The 17,796-nt window shown below is 36.8% G+C and overlaps 1 protein-coding gene across 7 annotated transcripts in view; it reads left to right on the top strand.

The window, feature by feature from the left end:
- LOC109100471 (protein quaking-like) overlaps positions 1-17,796 on the top strand; it is a 94,809-nt gene that overhangs the window by 64,301 nt on the left and 12,712 nt on the right. The gene's annotated exons all lie outside the window — the stretch shown is intronic.

Below are 17,796 nucleotides of genomic sequence, written 5' to 3'. Positions count from 1 at the left end.
CCCTATCCTATTCCCCCCATCTCACTTCTACTTTCATGTCTTTAAAAAAGGCAAAATAAATAAATAAATAAACAAAATAAAATAAAGTATAAAAAGCTTGGAATGACATGAGAGTAAGAAAATGACCTTTTTAATTTTAGGTGAACTATTATTTAATGTTGTCTTAAACCATGGAAGTTCTGTGTTATCCTAACGCTCTGAAATGTGAAAGGATCATTTGAAAGTTGTCTGAAGTGATAGATTCACACTTTGCATGTTGTGGTAGCCCAGGAGGATATGAGCTCATAACCAAAGCATTGAGCATTTTTTCCCAAGGTCCTGGGGAGTAACATTGAGATAACCATTGATTATGATTGTGACTTTGAACAGAGAACTTAACATTGTATTGCTTGGCTTGGACCGGACTGTCTATTTGATCAGTTGCAAATGGCCAGGACATACTTACTTTTATATCCAGGAAGGAAGTCCTATGTATCTGCATGAGAGGGGGACAATCTTTAATGGTAGCATGTGCAAATTGCATGTTCCTAAAAACATGTTGTACTCAAACTAAAGCTCTTAACCTCCTACATGACAAAGATGATGCATATTCCTGGAAAAGCAGGCGTCCCGTGTCACTCCGCTGTGAGTATTTTCAACTATGCTAAGCTGAACTATGACACAACTTCAGCACCAAATTACATGCACACCCCAGAGAAAGCTAATTTCAGAAAGCATTTTAAGGCCTTTATTTAGAACATAAGCTGGTAGGCAGCATCTAAACCTGTGGTGAGGTGAAGCGCTTACCGCTATCTGTTAGCTCTCAGCGTTCTCTAACTCTGTTTCCCTCACCCTTTGTTAGCGGTAGCTAGGCATAAATGGTCATTGCTGAAGGGACTACTTTAATTAAAGTCCTGTCTGTCAGCCGCCCCTCCATGGCTCCCAGCCTGAAGTCATGACAGATAGAGGCAGCTCTAATTGTCAGGGCCGGAGATAAAGTGAAATTTGAAATTGGGTGTGGAGGCACTACTACCACACAATGCATATACACACACACCTCCCCTTTCTGTCCAGCTGTGCCAGCAGTGGAGTTGATGAAGAGGGGATGTTAAGTAAACATTAAGGGCTACACTTCTTTCTTGGGATAAAATAGTTCCAGATCATCCCTGAAGTCCAGTGTTTGTGGTCTCTGAGCTTTTATTGGTGGGGGATTTTTGTGTGATTCATGGTGGCTGCTAACAGAAGCATCACTATTAGTGTTGCTCATTTTTTAGAGGTGTCCAATCCAGCTCCTGGATGGACATCCTCATCCTGAGTTTAGCACCTACCTGGAAGCTTCTAGTAATCCTGCAGACCTTGATTAGCTGCTACAGTTGTGTTTAATTTGAGTTCAAATCTACAGGAAGGAGCCCACCAGGAGCAGGACTGGACACCCCTGGTTAAGAGTAACAGATTTGAGCAAATCCCTGTCCCTAACTTCATAACCCAATGTAACCCAAACTACGAATATAAATTATAAATTATATTTCTTTTCTTAGATACATTGGGTGGAAGAATCATGTAGACTTACACTTAAGGAAGAACCCAAACTATATCTGGGGAACAGAATATAATAGTGGCTTCAAGGCAGACTTGGCCAGCAAGCAACCACCTAGAAACCAACCAGAACACCTGAGCAACTACCTAGAACTCTGGAAAGCAGCCACAACTCCCTTGCATAATGTTTTTCTTGTTATCTGAAAATGAAAAAGTAGATTTTTTTAGCTTTTTCCTTGATTTCTTTTTACCTCACACATATCCACATGCCAATGTTTTGAGACTCTCAAACTCTTCTTGCTTAATTCACCCGCTGGTGCACGTGCTCACGACAGGATTTTTAGCCCCGCAGATTGCAAGCGACTGCTGGGAGAAGCGTTTATGAGGCAAAGTCTAGGCGGGGTATGCACAAGATGTGTTTGGGGTTCCTGTGACGTGCTCAGCGAGTGTTAGTCACACATAACTGAATCTCTGCCTGCAAGATTGCACATGGACACACTCACATCTTTGTAAGAATGCTTGAGTGGATGTAGAAGCCAAGGTGCATTATGGGTGAGCAGAGCCAATGTTGCTGTTTGTGATGCCTTTTTTTTAGAAAGGCAGGAGAATGAAGGGCCCAGTGGTTTGTGGGAGGTTCCATCTGTTCCCTTCATGGCACAATAGGCTCCCTCTTGCATGACATGTTTTTCTGCCTCTCGCTGTTTCTCAGAGTGCTCAGCACTGGCAAAAGAGAGAGAGGCTGAATAGAGCCCATGTCTCTCATTGCAGAAATGTGTGTGTTTGATGCCGGTGAATCTCTAAATAAGACATGTTGTGCTCATTTGTGTGCACGCACATTCGGATCTCAAGAAATGACTGCCCATTTTTGCATACCTTTGTCCTTTTCTCCAGGTGCACATGCTGACTCCTTTTGTCCAAAGGTCTCCTTTCCATCAATAATGTGACTTTGTATATGTCGACGGGTGTAACTCTGTGTGTGGCTACGGTGTATGTGTGAACGGCAGGGCTGCTCTGTGGTCACATGATTGAGTAGTCATCCATGTCTTTGAGGCTGAGGGAGCATCAAAAGGCTCTTTGTTTACAACTGGAGTGTGGAAATCCTGAGCGGGCTCTTTGGCCCTAAAGGGTTGGATAATGCTCCCAGTGGGGCCCATTCCCCTTCCCCTCCACTGAGAAAGTCCAGCATCTTTTCTCTCCCTCTCATTCTGTTCTGTTATCTCTCTGTGTGTCCCTCCCTCAGTCTCTCATGATGTTATTGAGTAACACTTTGTTTTGGAGCTAGTGTTGGTACAGTTCGGTTGCACAGGGAATAAAGGCTAGTTGGGGTTCACAGGGCAGAGAGTGCATTACCGTGGCAACTGTTTGAGAGGGCCCGTCCTCAAAGGAGAGCACCGGGTCATGTGACTGTACTACAGAGGGGCTTCAATCATCCGCCCACCGCCTCCTACTTTCAGATTTTCAGCTACTTTAAAGAACAAGCTCACTCATTCATAGGACCAGATGCAATCTACAGACTTTTTCGCATTCCTTGCATTGATTTTGGAGGAAGTATGTGGAATTCTACTGAATGGATTTAAATGTGTTTAATTGTGGTTTACACTAACACAACCAATGCCATGAGTTTCAACAGGGGTTCTGTTCTTGAAGTGTATGAACCTGTTTTGTGAGACCAGTAGCCCTGATATTACACATTTCACCTTTACTAAATGAACAGAGGGACAGATATTTTATGAATGACAGACATCTCTGTTAATTCTGCAGCAAATTTTCTTCAGCATTCTGAGGGCCCACATTCTGTGTGGGCCTACATATTTATGCTCACGTCACCTTGTTCTACTCTATGCTACCTCTCTCTATCCCTTTTCAGGAATGACAGGGTAATCCCTGAGTAAATAGAGGGATAGTGTAAAGATGCAGACTCCTTGGCCGTTCAGAAATCTGTCCAGCTTCTCTGCTCCGTAAAGCTCCAATAGAACAGCTGCCTTCCCTGGGCACCACAGAAACAAAATGTCATGAACGAAATAAAAGCTCCCGTTCCAAGCATGTACCTTCTGTCAGTAAACACCACTTTCCCCAATGCTGCACTTAGTCTTTAATGCACTGCTTGACTTTGCCAATGTTGGGTGGCCTTTTCTTCCAAGAAAACGCCAAGATCACTTGTGTGTTGTCATCTCTGGAACCTTTTCTTTTTAGTCTCTGACTTCCCTGCACTGCTGCAAGGGTAAAGAATGAATATGATACACTGTGGTTGCTGATTGTGAAAGGGTATGAGAAAGATTGGCCTTTATAATTATTTGGGTTGATTCTTGGAATTACCTTCAGGCCTGTGCCAAAAGAGAGTAAAGGCAATATGATTCAAATTAAGACAAACTGAAGACTTTGAATATGATGTGTAACGTGTTTGAGATATATTAAGGCTAGTGAGAGGTCTACATAACATTATTATGAAAAGAACCCTTCCTTTTTGTTTTATTACTCAATCCTGTTCCTGTAGATCTGCCTGCCTGCTGAGTTCAGATCGAACCCTGATCAAACACATGCACCTGTCAGTTTTACAATTTTAATTATCAAGTGCTTCTGAGGTTCTTAATGAGCTGCTTCAGTTGTGTTTGATCAGGAAGGTAGATCTCTAGGAACAGGATTGGGCACCCCTGTTTTAACCCTCTGGGGTCTAAGGGTATTTTTGGGGCCTGGAGAAGTTTTGTCATGCCCTGACATTTGTGCTTTTTTCAGTTTCTTATAAATATCTAAATGGCTAAAGTCTAATCTCACTGTAATCAGCACAAACTAGGCTATAATAATATGTGAGCAGCATGTATGTACATGATTGTGTTTTTGAGAAAAAAAATGTTATGCGTGGTTAGTGAAAAACTAAAAATGTTAAATCACTTGAAAAGGCAATAAAAGGCAATAAAACACATACAGAAAATTGGTTCCCAGGAATTTTGAGAACTGGAGCTTGTAGCTTAGAATTTTTTTTTTCTAAATGATGTGAAAATCATCTTGTTTACTCACTTACAGAAAACAATATATTGATTTAAATTTTCTAAGACACTTTTTGTTAGTAAAAGTCATATGCGAGTAGGCGTCAACTATCATGAATTCACACCTGAGAAGACAAAGGCCTGCATAATGAGCTGCATAATGAGCCATTCAGTCAGCTGTGTCACTGAGAGGGATGAGTTACAAGAAAGAATGTGAGGACAAAATAAATGTATTTAATTTTATGTTTGTAGTTTATTTAGAATATATTTAATTATCCCACAACATAATTTAATACTCACTTGTGAGTGCAGTTAAACAGTTTATTAGGAAAAAATCAAAGCTGACTTTCAAACTGAATTTTTTGCATCATTACTCCAGTCACACAATCCTTCAGAAATCCTTTTAACAATCTTATTTTCTACAAAAAAAACATTTATTGTTATTATTATCATCATCATTATTATTATTATTATTATTATTATTATTATTATTATTAATGTTGAAAAGAGCTGAGATATATTTTTTTTTAGGTTTTTTAGGGGGGATAAATTGAAAGAACAGCAATGATTGTTACATTTGTTACAGTTACATTTATTGTTACATTTATATTATTTACATCAAGCTTTTGAATGGTATAGTAGTGTATATTGTTATTGAAACTTCATAATATTTCACTTGATTATACATTTAGTCAGGAATTATAGTTTGGAAAAAGTCTTTGGAAAAAGTCTAACTAGTAAAATGTTTACACGTTATGTGAAAAACTAGTACAAGTATATAAATAAATAAAAAGAGACTTACTCATGTTTATGAACTCTGCTGAATAAAGTGCTTCATTCTTTTTTCTGAAGAAATCCAAATCTCAAATCCTCAACCACATCACATCTTTTTGGGGTGAATTATGTCTTATTCCTCTCATCGCGAAGCAAACAGTAAAATAATAAAAAACTTGAAGAACAGTCTCGCTGCGTTGTCTACTGTTGTGTGGGCGTACTCAAGCCGCGCGCTTCAGTGAAACATTTGAATCTCAAAAGCGCGCTCGGCGCGGGGGTCGTGGTCGCATTAGAAGATAATGAAGGGAGACGTGAAAAACGGACATCGCGTTGTTTTCATATGGATTACTTTATCACAGAATATTTGTTTTCAGCAGCACTTGTTTAGTTTAAAAGTAGACATGTCAGGCTTTCTATAGATATCTCTCTCATGTCTCTTCGTTGAGTATTCACGGAGTTACAGTTCATTTTAATGACGCATTTGTATCTGAAGATCAGCGCAGACAAAGGCTGCAGACAGCACTCCTTGTTTGTTATCTTTATTTTATAAGTGCACAAAGTTTTGTTGTTATTATGTCTGTATACAAAAAAAAGTAGACCCTTTACAGATTCGATTGATGTATTGCACTTATCTGTACGATCAAAACTGAAAGTGTAATTTAAGTTCTTTTCGGGGTTATCACCAGAAAACACCAAAAATAACAAACAAGATTACACTTTAAATTTACAACTAACCCTCTGGGGTCGACAAACGTGGATACGCGTTTTGTAGCATCTTCTCCTGATAACACAGAAAATAACACAGAAAATTACACTTTCAGTTTTGATCGTACAGATAAGAGCAATACATCAATTGAATCTGTAAAGGGTCTACTTTTATTTGTATACACATAATAACAACAAAACTTTGTGCATTTCTAAAATAAATGAAACAAACAGGTTGCGCTGTCTGCCGCCTTGGTCTGTGGTGATCTTCATTTAGAAACGCATCATTAAAATGTACTGTCACTCAGCAAATACTCAACCAAGAGACATGAGAGATATATCTATAGAAAGCTTGACTTGTCTACTTTTAAACTGAAACAAATATTCTGTGATAAAGTAATCCATATGAAACCAACATTTTATTTTTCGCTTTGCGCTGAATAAGACATAATTCACCTCAGTAAAGACTCACTGTGACAAATAAGACAGAATTCACCTCAAGAAGCTTTGGATTACCTTTAGATTATTGATGCAGTTGCTTGATCCAGAAGAGATCATAAACATGAGCAAGTTTTTTTTTATTAACCTACTTGTATTAGTTTTCACATAACTCTTACATGTTACTAGTTAGACTTTTTCCAAACTATAATTCCTGACTAAATGTACATTATAAAGTTTCATTCACAGCATCTAAATGTCTCACGATGCCAGGAATTTTTTTTTTTTTTGTTTGTTTGTTTTGTTTTGTTTTTTTAATGTTCAATAACATAAACAGCAATACGATATAAAAAATATGAGTTAAAATGTTACTAGCCTAATGTCAGTTAGAATGATTAGACAAAACTTTACTGTGATAGGCTATTCTCTGTTCACAAATATAGCCATATATGTTTATAACTATATATATTGTATAGGCCTTCATACAAAGCATGCTTGTGTTTATGAATGTAAGCTTCTGTTCATGAACAGTAAGATGTTTCATGTTTTTATAAAGAATTGAACTTCTGCTCACCAAGCCTGCATTTATTTGATCTAAAATACATAAAGTTGCATTTGCTTAAGCAGTAATATTGTGAAATATTTTTACTTTTTCAAATAATTGCTTTCTATTTGAATATATTTTAAAATTGAATTTATCCCGGTGATCAAAGCTAATTTTCAGCATCATTACTCCAGTCTTACTCCAAGTGTAACAATATACACTATACCATTCAAAAGCTTGGAGTCAGTATATATAGAAATTAAAACTTTTATTTAGCACACACGTGATGATAAATACAGTAATCATGTTAAAAACTATTCTGTTCTTTCAATTCATAAAAAAAATACCTGAAAAAATTCTTCTCAGCTCTTTTCAACATTAATAATAATAATAATAAATGTTTATTTTTTTTTTTATTTTTTTTAGTAGCAAATCAGAATATTAGAATGATTTCTGAAGGATTGTGTTACTGGAGTAATGATGCTAAAAATTCAGCTTTGAAAGTCAGTTTTGATTGTTCATAATAAACTGTTTAACTGCACTCGCAAGTGAATGTCAAGTCATTTTGTGGGATAATAAAATACATTCTAAATAAACTACAAACATAAAAATATATACATTAACTCTTCTCTCTCAGTCACACATCTGACTTAAAGGCTCATTATGCAGCTCATTATGCGGGCCTTTGTCTTCTCAGGTGTGAATCACACTAATATTGATGGTCAATCATGCCTACTCGCATATGCCCTTTGTAAACAAAAAGTGTCTTAGAAAATTTAAATCAATCTATTGTTTTCTGTGAGCGAGTAAACAAGATGATTTTCACATCATTATGAAGCAAAAATTCTAGGCTACAAAGTCCATGTTTGACAGTCTTGTGAACAAATGTTCTGTATGTGTTTTATGACCTTACATCAGTGACTTCAAAATTGTACTTTTTCAATAACCACTCATAAACATTGTTTTCTCAAAAACACAATCATGTACATACATGCTATTTACTCATTATTGTAGCCCGGTTTGTACTGAATACAGTGTTTTCAGACTTTAGCCATGTATATGTTGATAAGCAACTGAAAAAAGCACAAAGGTCAGGGCATGTCAACACTTCTCCAGGCCCCCAAAACCCCCTTAGACTCCAGAGGATTAATATAGTTTTAGTTGACTCTTCTCTAGGGATTCATAAGAGATCTCAACGATTTCATTTTATAGCTCTACACCAAAAGTATGTCAACAAATGCCTCATTTGTGTCTTTTTTCATTTCTCCTAAGGAATTTTATAGCTCTACACCAAAAGTATGTCAACAAATGCCTCATTTGTGTCTTTTTTCATTTCTCCTAAGGAATGAGACTGGGGTATAAGCTGGAGACTTTTAACAATTGCTCTCAATCTCATTGCTTTCCGGCAGAATATTAAAGGCGTCTCATTTGTGATTTTTCTTTCCCATGTATTGTCACTCCATGTGCCTTCTCAAGTGGTTGAGGTTGGTTCATTACTCCGGTAGTATACCAGATCATTAGCTGGTGGTTCTGTTTTGGGCTGAACAATGCTCTTCATTCAGACGAGAAGATAGTCCCTCTCATGCCGATGTTTAGAATTCGCATGCAGCCTGAAGATGAATAATACAGGAAGGCATGCATTTTTAAAGGGCAAAATTACTCAAATCTGTTTTTCAGACAGTCTGGGACAGACGCGGATGCTCTGTGGGAGCTGGAGGATGAGAAAATTCTGTGTGATGTTGAGGAGCACTTTCCTTCGCTCTCTCTTTCTCACACTATTTTTAATTCCCCCGTCATGTTTTTGACTTTGTGACCAGCCTTTTTGTTGCAGTCCTCATTTTTTGCATGTTGTGAGAGATCAAAGCTTCCTTTTATATGAACGGAGATAATAGGACTTTATTGTAATGGAGAGATGGCTAGTTGCAGGGTTACCGGGTAAGAATGTGTGTTCTGTAGAAGGAAAAAAAGTGTGTGTATACTTTTGCTAAACAATCAAAGTTTCACAACGATAAAGTGAATCTTGGTGGGCTCTCTCTCTCTCTCTTTCTCAGTTTCTGTGTGCTGTCTCCTCAGTTCAAAGCCAGTTTGATGTATGAGACTTCCTCTTCCTAATTGCACCTCTTTAATTCCAATGAGGAGGATGGCTAAGCTCTGACAGCTAATCACTGACATGGCCCGCTTTACTCTGCAGTTGGGTGTACTTGTCTGGAAACTTCATGTCTGTTTCTGTTTAGACACACGTGCATGCATGTGCACTTGCATTGTTTGTGCTAGAATCTCAGAGTCTCTTGCTGTGCTAAACTGGCAGACGCAACAGCTGGCAGAACACCGTAACGTTTCAGGCATCTGTTCTAATGTACTCAGGTAATATCAGGCTTGCCATTAAGCCTACGTAAATGGTTTGTTTTCTCTGATAACTGTCAATAAAAAGATTTCAATATGATCTAAAATATTCCTCATCAGATTTTTCCAAGACCAAATTATCTCAGCCATGCCACTTATGTTAATGTAATATGAAATCTAAATTGACCCTATTTATTTCCTTTATGAAAATACCTGGACCAAATCATTGGAATATGTACTTTCTAATGTAAACATCTGTCTTATATATTTTATCAACGCAACTCAAAACAAATCGGTCTTATTTTTCAACCCCTCCAACCATCTGTCCCCACTGTGGTATTATGCATCCGCTTTTCACAATCCAAATGATTTCTGATAAATTGAATGTCCTTTTTTCCCTGGAAATACATCAGATTAAGTAAAATTTTGTAGCAAATATATTTCATGTTGACTTTAAAGGGATTATCACCCAAAAATTAAAATTCTGTCATCATTTGCTCACCCTCAGTTTGTTCCAAACCTGTGTGCATTTCTTTCTTCTGTTGAACACAAAAGAAGATACCTACAATAATCAAAGTAACCAACTTAAAGGAAAAAAAAAATACTATGGAAGTCGATGGCTACCGTCAACTGTTCGGTTGGCCAAAAAGGGCAATGTTCTGTACCTTTGTAGCATTTTTCTATCCTGTAGTCTGCTTTTGTTTTTTAAGCTGTTGGACATTTAGATATACTGTATATGTTTTGTGAACAGGGACTCATTAATGCACTTATAGTTGAGACATCAATAATATGATTGTTTCTGAACAACTTATTTTCACAGCTTAATTTCTTGTATTAAAGGAAAATCCTGTTCTCCTAGATAATCTCCTTTAAATGTAACTTTGTCTTTCAGTGTTCTTCACAGTCCAGTAAATGCCAAAAATGCTTAGCTTGATTAAATGTGTTCATGTTTGTTTTTCCAAGCAAGACAGACTGATTAAAATGACAAATTATGAATACTAGTTTTAAATATTAGGGTTATTATTACACTTGATTGAGAAGTGTATTACATTACCTGTCGTCTCGTACATATATAACACTTTCAAATCATTCAGACAGGACTGAAGTGAATTAATATACTGCTGTGCGTAAACCCTGTTGTTTAATACTCCTAATACATCTTGTCTGTTTAGTGTGTTACTGTTGTTTATGGGCCACAGAACAGATGATGATTTTATTCGACAGAGCCTGCATTTGTATGCGCACAGACACAGGCACATACGCAGAGTTTTGGCACCAGGGACACTTGCACTACTTCCTTCTCTCAAAGCCAATTAACATGAAACCTCATGTGCAGGAAACTGTCTAAGACTGGTAAGCTTCACGTTCTCCCACAGGTTTGAGGCTGAATTGAAGCCTCTCCAAACGCACAATGTACATACCCAAGTCTATCTCTCTCAATCTCTCTCTCTCGGGCCATTGTGACTCTGAGTGTTTTCCCTTACATCCAGGAAAGGCTACTTCCCTGCCTCTTACTGAAATAAACTGTCTTCTAATTTTAACCTGTGGGTGTTCAGACAATGAATAGAGCTCATGATCTTTGCACACATTTATGTGTTTAAATTTACCCTGCAGTTTTAGTGGAGGCTGCAAATGTCAATTAAGCATAACTGATGTATTCACAGTCTGATTTGGCCCTAAAAAGACTACCATAGTATTACCATTTATATATATATATATATATATATATATATATATATATATATATATATATATATATGTACTATGGTAGAACCGTATTTTTTATTCTGAGAAAAATAACTTTGGTAATACCTTGGCTATACTTTAATGTATAGCATATTCCGATTCATATACAATGGTGTTTACATGGTTCTTATGGAAATACCATGGTAAATGTCCCAAAAAAAATTTAATATCATAATGGCAGTACATAATAACATAGTATCTTTTTTTTTAGAGATATACCATGGTAAATCTGGGGGTATATATAAATATAGTAACCATTCAGTACCATAGTTCCTCCACAGTACTTTTTTGTCCAAGGGAATGGACAGTTTCATGTGCTCCTGTCTGTTTGTGTCAATACATGATGTTCTTAATTAATTTTCTTCTCAATTAACAAGTGCTCATTATATTACGCAAAGCCAATTACAAGAGGTACGGCAAGTAGGCTCAACATAAATATTGGATTAAGCTGTAATTATTCTCATAAAGTAGTTTTAATCTACACAATGCCTGTGTCTGTGTGTGTGTGTGTGTGTGTGTGTGTGTGTGTGTGTGTGTGTGTGTGTGTGTGTGTGTGTGTGTGTGTGTGTGTGTGTGTGTGTGTGTGTAAGCATGTGAAAAAAATCAGTAAATACTTATTAAATAAAAATAAGGACGGCCTTTATGGGAGGATTCATCATATGTGCAGCTGTCAACTATCCTGACCAGCCCATCACCGCAATATTGATTCAACCAATAGCATGAGATTGGGGCGGGGCTATCTGTTTAATCGACCAATGGAAGGCAGGGGGAGTGTTCACAAATCTGTCAGCTTATTTAGTGTGGACGTGTCGATGTAGGTTTAAACTACAAGATCAGAGAAAAACTTATTTCAGAAACTCATGACTTGTTTTCTTGTGCTGTTGGTTTGTTGATTTGCATGTAAACTCTTAAAAAATTGCAGATTTTTCATAGTTGTCAAGTACATGTAACACACTTTTTTAAAAGTTTATCTCTGGAATGAGACTCTGAGGAAGAGAGCCTGTAAGTGTAGTGCTGTGGGACAGGGTGAGATAAATCAGCGGGTTCCGGTGCAACGTGGAGAGACAGGAAGGCCTGTCGCGGCTGGAAGCCAAGCGTCCGTGCTTGTGTGTTGTAAGGGGACAGCTGTGTGCGCCGCGAGTGGGACGCGTTATTGGAGCGCCAGCATCCAGTTTCCACAGTTGCCAGGTCTTCCCGTCCTCCTTCAGCCAATTATATCACTCCTCTGTCCTTCAGTCTTCCCGTTTGACCAATGATGGTCTGAACCACATTTGACAGGTTCAGTTTATGCCCTTGCCCTTGAGAAATTGCTACTAATAAGATAAAGTGTGTAACAGAATAAAGCACTTGAAAGTATAAAATTGGATCATATTTTGTGTTGTTGTTAGAAAGAAAGCAATCACTTTAAGTGGCTTGAGAGAGAGCAGGAAGTTAAATGCGTGTCCACAGTGCAGATGACAGTAGCAACAAAAAAGAGAAAATGACATCTAAAAGAAAAGAAAGTAAAAGGCTAAAGGACCTGCAGACAAGAGCTCCTCTCAACTCAGCACACACACACACAACAAATCCATCGATCTCTGTTCAGAAAAATAGCTACAGAAAGAAACACATGTGGAGGAAGAGGGTGAATAAAAAATAGTGAGATAAAAACCATATTTCAAAGCCATAGATGAATATCTTGACAACATGTTAAGGTGTCAAATGTGAATGCAAAGACTCTTTTTAGGAGGTAGGAAGCAATATAAATCATAGGCAGTATTGCACAAATGCTTCATGGTGAGGTCAGTCCCAGAATGCATTTTTTAAATAAATTAATAATTTTATTCAAGGATGCATTAAATTGATCAAAAGTGACAGTAGAGACATGAATTGTTATATATTAAAAAAAAAAAAGGGAAAAAAATGGGGGGGGGGGGGGGGGGGGGGGGTCCTCTTTTAATATAGGCTACCAAATCAGCATATAAGTTTCCACAAGATTTAAAGCATTTTCAACATTGATAAACATAAGAAATGTTTATTAAGCACCAAATCAGCATGTAAGAATGATTTCTAAGTGACTTTCTTCCCTTTGAATTAATTAATTTATTCATTTACTATTACTACTAGTAGTATTTTCTTCCTTTTGATGCTTTATAGCATTTAAAGAAGAAAGGAAAAGAAAAGAAAGGAAAAATATTATGTCTTTATAAAAAAATATTTATTTGTTAATTAAATTAATTGAATAGAAAGACAATAAAGTATAAAATGATTGAAGACTGGAGTAATGATGCTGAAAATTCAGCTTTGCATCACAGAAATAAATTAAGTTTTAAAATATAATAAAATAAAAAAAAAATGTTATTTTAACATATAATACTTCACAATATTACTGTAATAATATTTACTGTATTTTTGACCAAATAAATACAGCCTTGGTGAGCATAAGAGAATATTTTTATCAAAATTATTTTAAAATCACATCAACCTATTTATATGGTTATTAGAGTATCCCATTTATAATTTATTCAGTATTTGTGAGTGTACTGTTATTTATATGGTTATTAGAGTATCACATTGTTAACTTGGGAACAAACTTTCTGGGAGCGCTCCAAATCAGTCACTTATGAGGATCCATTTCAGACTGCCAGGGGTTTGCACAGTGACAAAGCAACCAACAGTTGTTCATTTTTAATGAGAGATCGGGATTTCCAGCAAGATGAGCAACAGCGACCGTTGGCAGTGCAACAAAGTTAAAGTTCAGTTCAACTTCATGCAAATGAACTGCAAAACAGTTAATATAGTGATACAGTTGAGTAGCAACTAAGAGCACAGACACTCAATGACCTCCAGTGGTGTAACTGCTGTCAATGTGACCGGAGGCAGCTACCCATGTAGTCTGTAGAAAGCAGGGCAGCTCACTAGGTTTGGAACGGAGCTGGGGAGAGCGAGGGGAGGAGATGAAGGGGCAGAACTGACAGGCCGTGATGAAAAGTTGTAGGCTGGCAGGCATTGTGTTCTAAAGGTCATTGTGATCCCAGTCTGAATAGCTCTGGAGTGACTTCTCTTTATGCAAGCGGACTTTAAAAGCATATTAAACTGCCTGACCTGAGCGCACACACACACACTCATACAGTCAGTATAATTTTTTTAAATAAATAAATACTTTAATTAAGCAAAGATACACTAAATAAAAAAAAAAAAACAGAAGAATAGAGAAAAAAAAAAACATTGAGCAGCACAACTTTTTTCAGCACTGATAATATTAAGAGAGAGAGATTTTAAAAAGGTAATTGCGAAATGTTTATATAAATAAATAGATATAGATAGATAGATAGATAGATAGATAGATAGATAGATAGATAGATAATTGTGAAATTATCTCAAAACTATGGCCTTTTTTCTTGCAATTGCGAGTTTATATATTACAGTTATGACTTATCTATTAAAAATTGTGTTTAAAATTGAGTTTATATCCCACAATTCTAAGTTTATAGTTCTAAAAAAATAATAACAAAAAAAAAAAAAAACACAAAAAAAAATCTGGGTTTTTCTAGATATAAACTCAGAATTGTGAGCAAGAACTGTGAGATATAAACTCAGAAATGCTAAAATCTTGAAAAGACAAAAAGTCACAATTAACCTTTTGATCTTTCTGTACTGGCTTTCATAACAAGCTATTTTAAGTTATAATAATGTTTCAATATTACAGTTTTTTGTTGTTGTTGTTTTTTCTGTATTTTTCTGTATTATCAAATTAAAGGTTCTTTTAAAAACATGTAAAAATCTTTCTGACCCCAAACATTTGAACAGTAACGTAGGTGTAAAAGATTTTGATCAGATCTCTCAAATCACATTCGTAAGCAGTCAAGCTCATATGACATCACCCTGCACAAAATCACTGTGTCAAAACAAAGGTTTAAAATTTACCAGCTACATACAGGAGACTTCTAGAAAAATGAATGGGAGAAATCGCAACGCTCAGTAGCAAAATCAGAACCCAGTGGCCAAATGGTGAGAATTTGATTTAGCACACAGACACCCCAGCACCAACACTACATCACACTGTCCAGAGACATGCACATACCTCTTCTGGCATTTGCTTGGAGCGTCCGCACACAGATACCCGCGCATTAACACGGCAGCTCTGGTTCAGAGAGAGGCCCTTTGTTCTGTCAGTGTGCAGCGCGTTTGCATGATGTGAGCAGGAAGGCCCCCAGCAACACTGTCATAGAAGGAGAGCGAGAGATGAAGGCAGATACATGTGGGGAGGAAGAGGCCAGGAAAATGCAGAGTGTCATAGAAACGATGTGGCTTGGAGCAGAAAGACAGAAAGACTATCAGATGTGCTGTAATACATTCCCAGCAAGTGTGAAAAACTGAGTGATGTCATCAATACTGAAGCCTGCAAAGCTGGAAAACATTTGTAGGTCAAAAACTGCTGGGCAGCCAAAGCATGACAGATTAAAAAATTCACAATAAATGCAGCTTACTGTATATCTGCTACTGAACAGGACTAGGTTATGTGGGTAATGATACGGACTGGTTTTTAAATTACTGTTTGGGAAAGTTAGCATCCCTACAGATCGCAGCCTGAACCTTCACAGAGCGCTTTGATGACATCACAGCACCTCTCACTGGCACATACCTGACACTGCAATACACTCTATTTCTGCAGAGTGCAGTATGTATACCATGTACAGTACACAGATTTTCTGTATGCATAAACTATTGCAGTACTGTATTTGCCAGATGATGCCGAATGAAATACTGAATCCCACAGTGCAATTTGGTTGACTCAGCCTTCCATTTCCAATGTGATGAAAGTACCAGAAGTAAAATCAGCCACTTTTTAAAGAATAGTTCGACCAAAAAGGACGATTATGTCATAATTTACTCATCGTCAAGTTGACCTAAACCTGTATGAATTTCATTCTTCTGTTGAACACAAAAGAAGATATTTTGAAGAATGTATGTAACCAAAGAGTTTCTCGTCCCCATTAACTTCCATAGTATTTGGAATCTATAGAAGTCAATGGGGACCAGCAACTCTTTGGTTATATCATTTTCTACAGCATTCTTTCTATGTTCGAACCAATAGTTTTAACACAAAATTGACTTAAACCTTTTTAAATTATTCAGCTGTCCTGCAGAATCAAACAGTCTTTATAACCATTAAATACTCTCTTTTATCCATGAGACCAAGCTCGCTTCACCCTCCTGAAGCTTTCAAAACAAGAGATACAGCCTCCTGCCGTCCCATCATCTGTCATCGCTAATAAAGCATGTCTGCTCACCAGGACGAAATACTGTAGATCAAAACAACACAGTAGAAATAACATATATATTTCACAACTTTAGAACTTCATAACATAACTTTCATAAGTTCTTCTATGTAGGCCATCTCCGAAAGAGTTTTTCCCCTCATAAAGTTTCTCACCTCTCATTCTCAGGTTCTCATAAGTGAATGTGCAGCGCTTGCCTCTCAAGGACAGAGCACATAAGGCTGATTAAATAAAGACGGAGAGTGATTTATAACAGCCGTCCTGCTCTATTCATCAGCAGGCTCTTGACTTAATAAAGTATTGATATTTAGATACTCAGGGAACGGGCAGCATTTCAGTGGTGACGGAAGGGCGCAGGGGCGCAGCGTTTTCTTAACCGGGTACAGTTGGTCAATTATAGTCAAGTTACCTTTTTGAAAAATCAGTTAGCTAAACAGATAACATCAAATAATATGCAGGGAATTCTGGAAATTCAGTGATGAGTGGGAAAAACTGAAAAAGCTATATTATTTTGAAAACCGCTGATCTGCTGTCACACTACTAGACGATGTACAATAGTTAATTTTCACTATTTGTAATTAGTTTGAAACATAAACTGTGCATGGTTTGTTAATTCATTTGCTAATTATGCAAGCTCGATTTCACACATTTATGCTTCAAAAAGTGTCTGAATGCAATTCATAATGCAACACATGTATGCATTCTTAGTGCTTATATCAGGAGTTATCTTCTACGATTAGTTTTCTCTTTCGGTTGTCTTTTGTCATGGGCAGAGCAGTAGTTTGAAGAAAATCTCGCTGAGGACAGTTATTTAAATGGTCGACATGTTTGTAGCTTGCTACCAGAATAATAACTGCACAGACATTTAAAGGAAACTCTATCACCCCCTTGAGTGCTGAGGTTTATTACAGCCACAGTAGAGAAAGAAAACACATTAAGTTTGTACAACAGACCCCGCGCTTGAAATGCACAGGCCAAGCATTTATCTTGCCATACTTTTATAGAGTATGTTTCTGGCCTTAGTCCCCAGTGCCGAGAATGAGATCAACTTTTGTGAGACTTTGTATGAGAGATTTTGTTAGATTTGAACAGGGAAGACAAGCAGTGAGCTACAGTGTGAATAATAGAATTGGCATGTTTTAGCATACTTTTGAAAACAAAAATACTTATTATGAAAATAATATACTTTAAAAGAATATAATTAAGGGTGAACAATGTCATTGCTTAATTACATATTAATTGCAATTAAATGAAAATTGGTGATAGTTAACATTTATATTTATGCAAATTTAAAGTGCTTTTTTGACCCACTTAAGTAGGACTTAACTACAACTTTAATGAGTAATTTCATAATTACTTCTATTGTGTTCGAAATATGGTTTAAGTGTACTACTGAATGTACTGACAAGCAGTTATGGTAAACTAAAATACATTTTAATGTCATTTGTATTGAAAATGGTCAGACATATACTTCAAATATATTTGC

The sequence above is a fragment of the Cyprinus carpio genome, chromosome A13, assembly GCF_018340385.1.
Source record: "Cyprinus carpio isolate SPL01 chromosome A13, ASM1834038v1, whole genome shotgun sequence".
NCBI classification, from domain to species: Eukaryota; Metazoa; Chordata; class Actinopteri; order Cypriniformes; family Cyprinidae; genus Cyprinus; species Cyprinus carpio.
This window is presented reverse-complemented; position numbering and strand designations above follow the sequence as displayed.